Source organism: Pelophylax lessonae (assembly GCF_965119305.1).
Source record: "Pelophylax lessonae genome assembly, chromosome: 12".
NCBI classification, from domain to species: domain Eukaryota; kingdom Metazoa; phylum Chordata; class Amphibia; order Anura; family Ranidae; genus Pelophylax; species Pelophylax lessonae.
Genome location: NC_138779.1, coordinates 53,359,638 through 53,372,110, shown reverse-complemented (window position 1 = coordinate 53,372,110; position 12,473 = coordinate 53,359,638). Strand labels below are relative to the sequence as shown.

The 12,473-nt window shown below is 45.1% G+C and overlaps 1 protein-coding gene across 4 annotated transcripts in view; it reads left to right on the top strand.

Annotated features, from left to right (window-relative positions):
• FAM118B (family with sequence similarity 118 member B) overlaps positions 1–12,473 on the top strand; it is a 126,858-nt gene that overhangs the window by 8,461 nt on the left and 105,924 nt on the right. For all 4 annotated transcript variants that reach the window (XM_082274277.1, XM_082274275.1, XM_082274274.1 and 1 more), the window contains exon 2: positions 7,986–8,125. The gene's annotated coding sequence lies outside the window, so the exon portion shown is untranslated. The remainder of the gene's footprint in view (positions 1–7,985; positions 8,126–12,473) is intronic.

Here is a 12,473-nt window from a genome sequence, read left to right as displayed (position 1 = left end):
TCCAAAAATATTCCAGGTGCAATATCTTAACATTTCTTTAAAATGCAGTCACAGCCGAAGCAGAAAAGCCAGCATGCTGCAGTTGACATCGGCTCAAATTGATTCTTTTAGGCCAACCCTACAATAAAAGCAGAACAAATGGCTCTGTTTATATGGGGGCAGGAGGAGCGGGGACCTGGTTTTGACAGGTACCTGCTCCCACTTATGGTAAGATCGCTGCACAGATGTCCAGCCCCTCCTCCTTCCCCTGCTGCCTTCTGGGACCATTCAGAAAGGAAATGGGCTCTTAAGCCACAAGGCTTCACTTCCTGTTTCCCTTACTATGAATTAGGGATCGACTGATTATCGGCAACACCGATGTATCAGAGGCCGATATGCACTTTCCCCGATATATTGGAAATGGCCCCAGCGGTTACCGATATTGGCGATATTGCCGTGACGTCATTGCGTATATTGCGCCACGTGCCTCCGCGCACTGGGAGTCGGGACAGCGCCTGCGGCCTTCTTAGGCCACCTCCCTCAGCCTCGTTTTTTGGAGTCTCACATGTGTGCACAGTGTGTTTTACACCCGCCGCGGCCACACTGGAGTCTCTGCATGCAGTGCAGTCGGGACAGTGAGTGATTTCTTCTCAAATCAATCATACAGTACAGTGCAAGTTGTGTAACGCAGCCACCATGGCCACCCACCCACAGCTAGCCGGTACCAGCCAGCCACCCAGTCCCACACACCCACAGGCCTGTACCAGCTAGCCAGCCACAGGCCCTGGGCCTGTACCAGCCTGCCACCCACCACACAGGGTGCCAGCCAGCCAGCAACAAAGGGGGCCAGCCACCCACCCACTACAGGGTGCCAGCCAGCCACCAAAGGGTGCAAGCCAACTACCCACCACAGGGTGCCTACCAGCCAGCCACCCACCACAGGGTGCCAGCCACCCACCAAAGGGTGTCAGCCAGCCAGCCAAACTGCTAGAAAAAAAGCTAGACAGTGGATTGGCGTCAGTGGACTACTGCTACAGTAGTGCGCCACTCACTGCTGCAATGATTTTAAATTATGAGGAGTTCCCACCATTCCTGTATTGAGTTATTATGGCTATACCCCTTCTGTGGTACTGAGTTCCCCATGTAATACAATATTGTCTGTTGATCCTGCCAATAGATCCATTAGTATTCCACGTCCTGGAATAGGCCAAGCTTTTTTGCAAAGGTGGCTGTTATAGGGGTTGGGGCCATTATATAAGACAATGTTCAGCTTTATTACACATGACTTAAAATCATATGATGTCATTTTTCATTTTGCCCATGGTTCTCTTTAAATAGTTTTCCATCAACATTTTAATTCTTCAGTCTCTAGAGGGATTCTGTATGTGAGATCCCTGCATTGAGTTCCCAGCTCTGCACATCTGCAAGGTTTGGAATACCTGCTGTGCCCATTAAATGGGGTTTCAACCATTCCTGCATTGAGTCCCTGGGTCTATATCACTGCTGTGCCTATTATGAGGGGTTCCCACCATCCCTTTGCTGAGTTCTCCAGCTCTGCACACCTGCTGTGCCCATTATGAGGTCTTCCAACCATCCCTGAACTCCAACGTCCAAGATTTGCACATCTGCTGTGCCTGTTGTTGGGGGTTCCCTGGGCTGTACACCTTCTGTGCCCATTAAGTTTTATGTCTGTGAGTCATCTTTGCATTTTAGCCATGTCGGCTGACCTCCTATGGCATGAAGTTGGCACTGGCTGGTTTCATAATAAGGAAATCTCGGATTTTATGGGCTTTTGCTCAATGGTTGCCTCTGCATAATGTAGATAAGGTTGGCCGCTCTGTGACCCCGGCTGATGCGTGTTCTTTGTGTGTCTTAACCAGGAACTTCAAAAGTTTATGCATTTTGATTTATGGACCAAACACGTCGTCTCTAGTGGCCCCCGCTACCTAGGAATTCTGCTAATTCCAGACAATATTATCTAACCTGTGCGTGTGAATTGGGCTGCATACTCCAGTGCAAATATGCACTTTGTCTTCCAAACAGTGAGCTGTAAAGATGGGAAATGTGTATAGAGGGGGTTTTATCACTGAGGCTGCTGTGTGGGGGGGGGGTTTTTCCTAGCACTTAAAAGTGGCAGTAAACTCAGTTACACCACTTCTACCTACAGATAAGCCTAGAATGAGGCTTACATGTAGGTACTGTGTATATCTCCTAAACTTGGCTGGTGATGCAGCAGTGACACAACAAGGTGAGGGACATGGCGGCAGTGGATGCCCACTAACGGGCGCTGCCATGATGGATCTGAAATGACCGGTGCTCTTTAAGGCCTCATTCTTGCTGGTAGTTGGAATCTTTAATGTTTTCAAACATAATTTAGGTTTCTTATTTAGAATAATAGGCTGTCAGGTTAGTAAAACAGCGATGTCAGAACCGGTTCAATCATACAGTTTGTAGTGTACATAGATTCGCAAAACCAATGGAATAAAGGAATATTCCTGAACTTTGTTTTATCTCATTGTTACTGAGAAATGCATCAATGCAGTGCATGTTATCTCAGTTTGCAGAGCTTGGATTCACTGAATGAGTTTACCGAAAATGTAAATATTGCAGAATATACAGCCTCATTCTACATAACTAAGCTCCATTTCATGCTGAATAAACAAAATTATTAATGCATCTTAAGAAGATTATCTTTAGATTGTTTTACTCCAAAAGCATTTTAACCACTTAAGCCCCGCAAGATTTTACCCCCTTCCTGACCAGGGGGTATTTTGCGATTCGGCACACGGCGATGCGTGACTTTAACGGACAATTGCGCGGTCGTGCGACGCTGTATCTAAACGAATTTGGCATCCTTTTTTTCCCACAAACAGAGCTTTCTTTTGGTGGTATTTGATCACCTGTGCGACAAAAAAAGCGTAAATTTTGCAAAAATAGCAATATTTTTCACATTTTTTTTTATATGAAATTCCCCCCCAAAAAATGTACAAATCAAAATTTTTTAACATTTTCGGCCAATTTGTTTTATGCTACCTATGTTTGGTAAAAAAAATCGCAAAAAGCGTATTTTGATTGGTTTGCGCAAAAGTTATCGCGTTTACTAACAAAGGGAAAGATTTTTGTTGTTGTTTTTTTTTTTGTGCGTAATGGCGGCGATCTGCGATTTTTTTTTTTTTTTTTTTTTGCAGTACTGCGACATTGGGGCAGACAGATCGGACCCTTGACTGACATTTTTGACACTTTTGGGGTTACCAGTGACATTTCTACAGTAATCAGTGCTATATATATGCACTGTTACTGTAAAATTACACTGGCAGTGAAGGGGTTAACTTTTTTTGAAAGGGAGGGGCTATGTGTGTCCCTAGGGGCGTGCTTTCTACTGTGATTGGCTGTGGCTTCAGATGTATGAAGAGTGATCAACGGTTCTACATAGTAGAACCGTATGATCATCCTTCATACACAGGGGAGAATGACAGGCAGCTTGTTTACACAAGCCGCCTGACTTTCTCCCTCTCCCCCGCCGATCGCAGAGTGACTGGCGGACATCGGGTCCGCCGGTCACACGCGCGGGGGGGGTCCGTGACCACGCGGGAGCGGGAGCGCGCCTCCGGCGGCGCGCGCTCGCTCCCTAGACCCTCACAAGCTAGTGACGTAGCCCTACGTCACTTTGCCTGTGAGGGGCTGACTGCCAACGTAGATAGTCGTGCGGCGGTCGGCAAGTGGTTAACAAAATAAATTTTATAAAAATAAAAAAATATCGGATTTTAAATTTAAAAAAATATATATCTGCTAAAATGTATTTATTTTTTTAAATTATCGATTTTTATTTACCCTGGCATGTTCAGAGCAGGGAGAAACCGTTTATTACTGGGTTTTAAACCGTATAGGCACCTAGCTTTAATGTCTTTACATAACTATACCTGCAAAAGGGGCCAGCCTGAAAGACTTTTTTATTTTCTCACTAAAATTCCACTTTAGGTAGTTTACTGATGCACAGTTTAAAAATAAATAAATCACACAAGTTTTTGTAATTTTTTTTTTTTTTTTTTCATATATAAAAAAAAAAAAAAAAGTTGTTGTGGTGCCCGTAAAGTCCATGGAATATGGTCCACAAAACTTTAAATGTATTTACTGAATAACATTGGGGCCTGGAACTTTAACGAATGTCCACATTACCACCCAGTGGCTCCTTGTTCTATTTCTCCATTTCAGAAAAAAATGAAGAAGTGGACAACTAACACCCTGCACACTGCACACCCTCCGGTACTCACTGTACTTACCTCTGTGGGTAATGAGTTGGCAGTGCCCATGCAGCTGGTGTAGTGGTCCAGGGATTTAAAATCTTCACACTTATTCCTCTTCTTTTCTTTAGGGCTTCCAGGAAAGATCAGAGCAATTTTGATTGGTCCAAGCGGTCACATGCCAATGCTGAGTGCTGACCAATTGAATTTGCTCAGATTTACCCCAGAAGCCTTACAAAAAGAAGAGTGGGGATTTTAAATTCCCAGACTACTACACTGCCTGTGGGGGCATTGACTGCTCATTACCCATGGAGGTAAGTACAACAGGGACTGGGGTGGTGGGAAGGCTGTAGGGTGTTAGAATACAGTGCCTTGCGAAATTATTCGGCCCCCTTGAACTTTTCGACCTTTTGCCACATTTCAGGCTTCAAACATAAAGATATAAAACTGTAATTTTTTGTGAAGAATCAACAACAAGTGGGACACAATCATTAAGTGGAACAAAATGTATTGGATATTTCAAACTTTGTTAACAAATAAAAAACTGAAAAATTGGGCGTGCAAAATTATTCAGCCCCTTTACTTTCAGTGCAGCAAACTCTCTCCAGAATTTCAGTGAGGATCTCTGAATGATCCAATGTTGACCTAAATGACTAATGATAATAAATAGAATCCACCTGTGTGTAATCAAGTCTCCGTATAAATGCACCTGCACTGTGATAGTCTTAGAGGTCCGTTTAACCACTTAAGCCCCGGAGGATTTGGCTGCTAAAAGACCAGGGGGTATTTTGCGATCCGGCACTGCGTTACTTTAACGGACAATTGCGCGGTCGTGCGATGCTGTACCTAAACAAATTTGACGTCCTTTTTTTTTCCCCACAAACGGAGCTTTCTTTTGGTGGTATTTGATCACCTGTGCGATTTTTTTTTTTTTTTTTTTTTTTTTTTTTTTTTTTTTTTTCACGCGCTATAAACAAAAAAAGAGCGTCAATTTTGCAAAAATAACAATATTTTTCACATTTTTTTTATATGAAATTCCCCCAAAAAAAAGTAAAAATCAAAATTTTTTAACATTTTCGGCCAATTTGTTTTATGCTACATATGTTTGGTAAAAAATCGTATTTTGATTGGTTTGCGCAAAAGTTATTGCGTTTACTAACAAAGGGAAAGATTTTTGTCATTTTTGTGTGTTTTTGTTTTTTTTTTTTTAACGCGTAATGGCGGCGATCTGCGATTTTTTTTTTTTTTTTTTTTTTTTTGCGGGACTGCGACATTGCGGCGGACAGATCGGACCCTTGACTGACATTTTTGACACTTTTGGGGTTACCAGTGACATTTCTACAGTAATCAGTGCTATACATATGCACTGTTACTGTAAAATTACACTGGCAGTGAAGGGGTTAACTTTATTTGAGAGGGAGGGGCTGTGTGCGTCCCTAGGGGCGTGATTCTAACTGTGATTGGCTGTGGCTTGAGCTGTAGGAACACTGATCAACGGTCCTACATAGTAGAACCGTATGATCAGTGTTTCTACACGGGAGAATGACAGGCTGCTTGTTTACACAAGCTGCCTGCCTTTCTCCCTCTCCCCCGACGATCGCAGAGTGACCGGCGGACATTGGGTCCGCCGGTCACACGCGCGGGGGGGTCGGTGACCGAGCGGGAGCGCGCCGGCGGCGGCGGCGCGCGCTCGCTGCCCAGAGCCTCACAGGCTAGTGACGTATATATACGTCACTTTGCCTGTGAGGGGCTGACCGCCGCAGTATATGTACTTGCGGCGGTCGGCAAGCGGTTAAAGCGCAGAGAGCATCATGAAGAACAAGGAACACACCAGGCAGGTCCGAGATACTGTTGTGGAGAAGTTTAAAGCTGGTTTTGGACACAAAAAGATTTCCCAAGCTTTAAACATCCCAAGGAGCACGGTGCAAGCGATAATATTGAAATGGAAGGAGTATCAGACCACTGCAAATCTACGAAGACCTGGCCGTCCCTCTAAACTTTCAGCTCATACAAGGAGAAGACTGATCAGAGATGCAGCCAAGAGGCCCATGATCACTCTGGATGAACTGCAGAGATCTACAGCTGAGGTGGGAGACTCTGTCCATAGGACAACAATCAGTCGTATACTGCACAAATCTGGCCTTTATGGAAGAGTGGCAAGAAGAAAGCCATTTCTTAAAGATATCCATAAAAAGTGTCATTTGAAGTTTGCCACAAGCCACCTGGGAGACACCAAACATGTGGAAGAAGGTGCTCTGGTCAGATGAAACCAAAATCAAACTTTTTGGCAACAATGCAAAACGTTATGTTTGGCGTAAAAGCAACACAGCTCATCACCCTGAACAAACCATCCCCACTGTCAAACATGGTGGTGGCAGCATCATGGTTTGGGCCTGCTTTTATTCAGCAGGGACAGGGAAGATGGTTAAAATTGATGGGAAGATGGATGGAGCCAAATACAGGACCATTCTGGAAGAAAACCCGATGGAGTCTGCAAAAGACCTGAGACTGGGACGGAGATTTGTCTTCCAACATGACAATGATCCAAAACATAAAGCAAAATCTACAATGGAATGGTTACCAAATAAACATATCCAGGTGTTAGAATGGCCAAGTCAAAGTCCAGACCTGAATCCAATCGAGAATCTGTGGAAAGAACTGAAAACTGCTGTTCACAAACGCTCTCCATCCAACCTCACTGAGCTTGAGCTGTTTTGCAAGGAGGAATGGGCAAAAATTTCAGTCTCTCGATGGGCAAAACTGATAGACATACCCCAAGCGACTTACAGCTGTAATCGCAGCAAAAGGTGGCGCTACAATGTATTAACTTAAGGGGGCTGAATAATTTTGCACGCCCAATTTTTCAGTTTTTTATTTGTTAACAAAGTTTGAAATATCCAAAAAATTTCGTTCCACTTCATGATTGTGTCCCACTTGTTGTTGATTCTTCACAAAAAATTACAGTTTTATATCTTTATGTTTGAAGCCTGAAATGTGGCAAAAGGTGAAAGTTCAAGGGGGCCGAATACTTTCGCAAGGCACTGTGTGTGTGTGTGTGTGTGTGTGTGTGTGTGTGTGTGTATATATATATATATATATATATATATATATATATATAATCTCATTCAAATGAAAATGGCTGAGAAACATATATTTCTGTTGCATTGTGGGTGTTTGGGAGGGTCTCCTGATGTGTTTTGCAAAAAAAGGCCTCTGAGCGTAAACGCGTCCAAACGCGACACAACTGGCGTTTTTAAACATCGTTCTGTAGCTGTCAAGTACCAGTGCTCAAAGGACTTTTTCAAACATCCCGTGTCATTGTAGCCTTAAAGTTGTTCTAAAGCCTGAACATTTATTTTTTTACCCTATTCCTTGCATTAAGATAAATGTTTTAGGCATTAAAAAGTGAAAGTAAAAGAAAATCCCAGATTTGGGTTGTCCCCAGCAAAGTAAAAGAGTAGGGGGAATCTTCCAATGGGGATACTAGTTCTGGTGACCTGGGGGACCCCAAGAAATTCCCTTACATTGCAGGAATTTCCTCTCACTTCCTGTTTGGCTATTGGACAGGAAGTAAAGGGAAATCTCTGCAATGGGGCACAGATGATGGAAAAAAATCTGACGGTTACCACCCTCCCTTGCTCCATCCAAAATGAAAAAAATAATTTTTTTCCTATAGTTCTACTTTAATTTTGTGTCTCTTTACCTGCCTGGACTTCAGCTTACATAAAAGAGAATTGAATAATGTAGATATTTATTTTATTACAGAGTCGGGGGTCTGGAGCCCCTCTGTCCTCAGCGCTGGTCTCTTCATTGTCCTCAGTACAAACTGAATTGGATTCTATGGCTATCGTGTGACGAGGGAGTGGAGCAGACTTTCTAGAAGTGGAAATTGGCCTAAAAGAAAGGTAAGGATCTGCCTGAGTGCCCATTACATAACTAAAATCTATTCCAGGCTGGAATTTGGTCAGGAAGCCGCACCTGTATGTGAAGGTTACCTACGTAATAACGCAGTCTTACTAATGCCGTCACCAGGCTGTGTGAGGAGCACAGAGCTTTTAAAAAATTTCTTTAGCTGGATTCCTCCATGTCTGTTGACAGCTATGCAAGTGCGACACTTTTTTTTTTTTCTTTGCACGCTCAAGTGCATTGCGTTTTCGATCAGCCCATTCATTTCAGTTTAAAAACAATAAGGCTCCATTCACACCTGGGCGTTTTTGAGTGTTTTTCAGCTCTAAAAAAAAAAACGTTCCAAAACGCCCAACAAGTAAAACCCCATTCATTTAAATGGCCCCTGTTCACATCTGAGCGTTTTGCAAAACGCTTGTAGCTGAAAAAAGTACATGAGCTTCTTTTTTGGCTAATTACCAGCGTTTTTGATAGATGTCAATGCCTGCCTCCAAAAACGCCTGAAAAGATGCATGATAGTAATTCCAAACAATGCTTTACAAAAAATTATTGGCCCAAGTAGGTGTGGCGACGTCATGTGCGCTAGCTCGGTCCAACGTGTTTTGTTATGTTTATGCTCCCGATGCCTTAGGTTGGCCGCTGAAACGCGTTGGGCGACTTACCGCACATTACATCGCCATGCCTACTTGGACCAGTCATTTTTTGTGAAGCATTGTTTGGAACCTCTATCATGCTGCTTGGGATTGTTATGCATAGAAAAAGCGCACATTTTTATTCATCTGAGTAGTGTTCATACTTTGACGTGCAATAAATCCTTTTAATAATCAAAAAGGACAGATCCTGCACATGCTGATATACAACAAGTACAAAGAGGAGTACTTCACCAGCCCATGGCGCTATCCATGTATTCACCTCCTTTGTTTGTATGTTTTTTAGCTGAAATGTCCCGGTTGCTGCTGCTCCTCTCTCACTCCACTGGGGGGGGGGGGGGGGGCGGATCAAAACAATTCAAATCTGTAAAGAAAAGCGCACACAACCTCGGGCAATAACGCTTTAATAAAGGACAATAACACAGTACATTGGAATTGCACTCACACTTTTTCTTTAAGGCAATCGCTTTACAGCATTCCAACAGGAGCTACTCGCTCCTCCCGTCCCTCCAGATGGTGACTCTGCGGAAGGAGGCTTCGCCTCCGAAACACGTTGTCCGTAGCAACAGCAGAGGCAGTGCACCTGTGTCTTGAATCCCCCACCTCGCAGCTCCGTACAACTTGTGGCTCCGGCTTTGGCTGAGGCTCCCCTGAGGCGCCGTAGATCACGTCGGTATAGTGCGCAGGCGCACCAGAACCGGCATCCGGTGACCAGGCAACACAGGAAGTGAAGGAGAGCGGGGATACAGCGTCGGTAGCCGCGGATGAGGAGACCGCATAGTCACCATCTGGAGGGATGGGAGGAGCGAGTAGCTCCTGTTGGAATGCTGTAAAGCGATTGCCTTAAAGAAAAAGTGTGAGTGCAATTCCAATCTACTGTGTTATTGTCCTTTATTAAAGCGTTATTGCCCGAGGTTGCGTGCGCTTTTCTTTACAGATTTGAATAAATCCTTTTAGACAGTTTAACCCTATGTGGATTCTTCCCTTTTGATTTTATGTGGAGTTTCGTACATTTATGGTCGCCATTGATATTACCATTGATTGGATTCACAAGATTTATTGCTGAACTCCAGCCAAACAATATGAACCGGATCTCTGCTTGATGGAATTGTCATATTAATGCTGATTTGACTCTGTAGTGGAGAGTTCATTGCTGTTTCAGATCAGTGTGAACGGGGCCTGTTTAGATAAGTCTGTTTCTCTAGCGCTCATTGACAGACGTAGTCCTCGGTGATACACCACCTTCGGGTTATGTTGCCTCCACAGGAGCAGGACTAGACAGGAAATTAAAAAGCTCTGGCCACACCCTAGGGGCAGTCCCAGAGGGTATATCCTCTCTCTCTCTGCCTCAGCAAATCAGTTATTTTCTGTCTAGTTAGGAGTAAGGACCTAGATACCTTGCTGGGATCTTAGGTCCTGGCAAGATTTTTTTCTTAAAGGATTTTTTAGACAGCTTTTTTTCTCCAGTGTTCCTGTGAGATCTTCAAGCAAGAAAGCTGAACTGGGCGACGGGCTGGATGTTGAGATCCGGTGGTCACCCCAGTTCAGCCTACGAGCGCGTGCAGGCCATAGCTCCGCGCTGGGTCGGCCGCGACAAAGTCCCATTAAAGGACTGACCCCGCGAGTTAAACGTCTCGCTGAAACGCCAAAGACCATGAGTCACGGCGTCCATATCGGTCGACAGCCCTCCCGCCCCGGTGGAGAGGGGTACTGTCAGGAGTTGGTGCCCGCCTGGTTCCGGTATGGTGAGTAGTATGTTCCCCCTTTCCCCTGACGGGTCTTGTGGTGAACGCGGGCCCCTCTCTGTATGGTAAGATAGAGTCCCTCTCTATCCTATAAATGACACAGATCCTCCTACTTTGAGTGTGATTTTATGTGCAAAAAGCCAGGAGGCTTGGTTTGGGAGCTAACAATCTAATTGTATACATGTTAAAAAGATTATAATCGGTGGCATTCTGGGAATCTTACGGTGATAAGAATAAGCTACCTACCAGTCAGAAGCCACGGACATGTAGACTGCCTTCCTAATCAGATCTCCAGCTATTAGCAGGCCTCCCGAATGGCCATGCGGTCCGCCAGGGCCGGTACCGCCAACCACGCCAAATCCCCATGCAGAGAGATTGTTGTGTGCCCTGCAGCACACCGCTATTCAGTACAGGCCGCCGCCATTTTTTTTGCTGGATCGCACGAGCCGCCATTTTGGCGTAGCCTCGTGTCTCCAGCATGGGGGCGGCCATGTTTGAGGTGATCCAAACACCTCGTGGAGCTAGGGGAGGCGCCGGAAGGCGTGCAGAGGGGCGGAGCCGCCTCCTTTCTTCCTGGGCAGCCAGCCAAAAGACTTCCTGTTTGTCAAGACAGCGCTGTAACCTGTTGCAGTTAAACTCTGAGCATCAAGTGGTGAGCCTGGGGGTCTATCTCTCTCTCTCTCTCTCTCGATCGATAGGGATCCCTAGCAGGTAACACTAAGGGGCTTTTTGTGGCGCTGGGGGTCTGGAAAAAAAAAAAAAAAAAAAGTTTTTTATTTTTGAATTATATTATCCAGGAAGTGACTGGAATTATCATGGACCCTGCCACACATATTCCCCCACCTGTTTCCCTCGAGGGGGCCACGGGACCCGCCGGTGCACAGAGTGTAGAGTCATTTACAGCAATTTTGGAGTCTATGGTGGCTCGGGTGGAGGAGGTGGTCAAGGAAGCGACCCCCGCCTACCCCTATACTATCTGACACCTCTGACTCTGATTCAGAGATGGTCACTGCAGTTGCAGGTTCCTCTGCAAAGGCTGTTATCCCAGGTAAAGCCCCCTCAGACAGTGAGGAGGACGCTTCTTCTCCTGCTATAATTCAGGAAGAAGCATTGGTGGACGCACTAGTTGTGGCAGTGCAGGAAACCTTAAAACTTGAGGCTTTACCGGCAGAGGCAACTGAAACAGAGATTCCTTTTGGTACTAATAAGCCCATCAAAACGGTGAAGGTTTTTCCTGTACCCAAATGTTTCGGTAATCAGATTAAAGGAGAATGGGAGCATTCTAAACGTACCTTTACTATTTCCAAGCGTATTGCTAGACGCTATCCGTTTGAGGAATCCATCATTAAGAAATGGACGGTACCACCAGTGGTGGATCCACCTATTTCCAGGCTGAATAAAGCCACGGTTATCCCAGTGGAGGACACTTCGTCCTTTAAGGATCCGGTGGATCGAAAGATGGAAGCAGAGTCCCGCACCATCTTCTCTCTGATAGGGTCAGCATTTAGACCAGTAATTGTTATTGGTCTAGTTTCCCAGACACTTACGGAATGGGTGAAAATGGTACGCCAAGACCTTAGGGGAAAAGATATTCCCCAGGAGACATCTGATTTGATGGAACAGATTATACAAGGGCTACAGTTTATCTGTGACGCAGCCTTGGACACTACTCCCTTATTAGGGCATGCATCTATGTCAGCGGTGATCCTCAGACGTGTGCTGTGGTTAAAATGCTGGTCAGCTGACCTAGGTTCCAAAAAGACCTTGACAAATCTCCCTTTTCAGGGGAATCGTCTATTTGGGGCCAACCTAGATGAAATCATCAAGGATGCCACTGGGGGCAAGAGCACTTTTTTGCCACAGGCTGCTAAAGCTAAGGGACCTCGCAACAAGCGAGGACCTTTCTTTACCGCCCATAAAGGGCGCCCGGCTGGTACTAGCGGGAAAGGCAA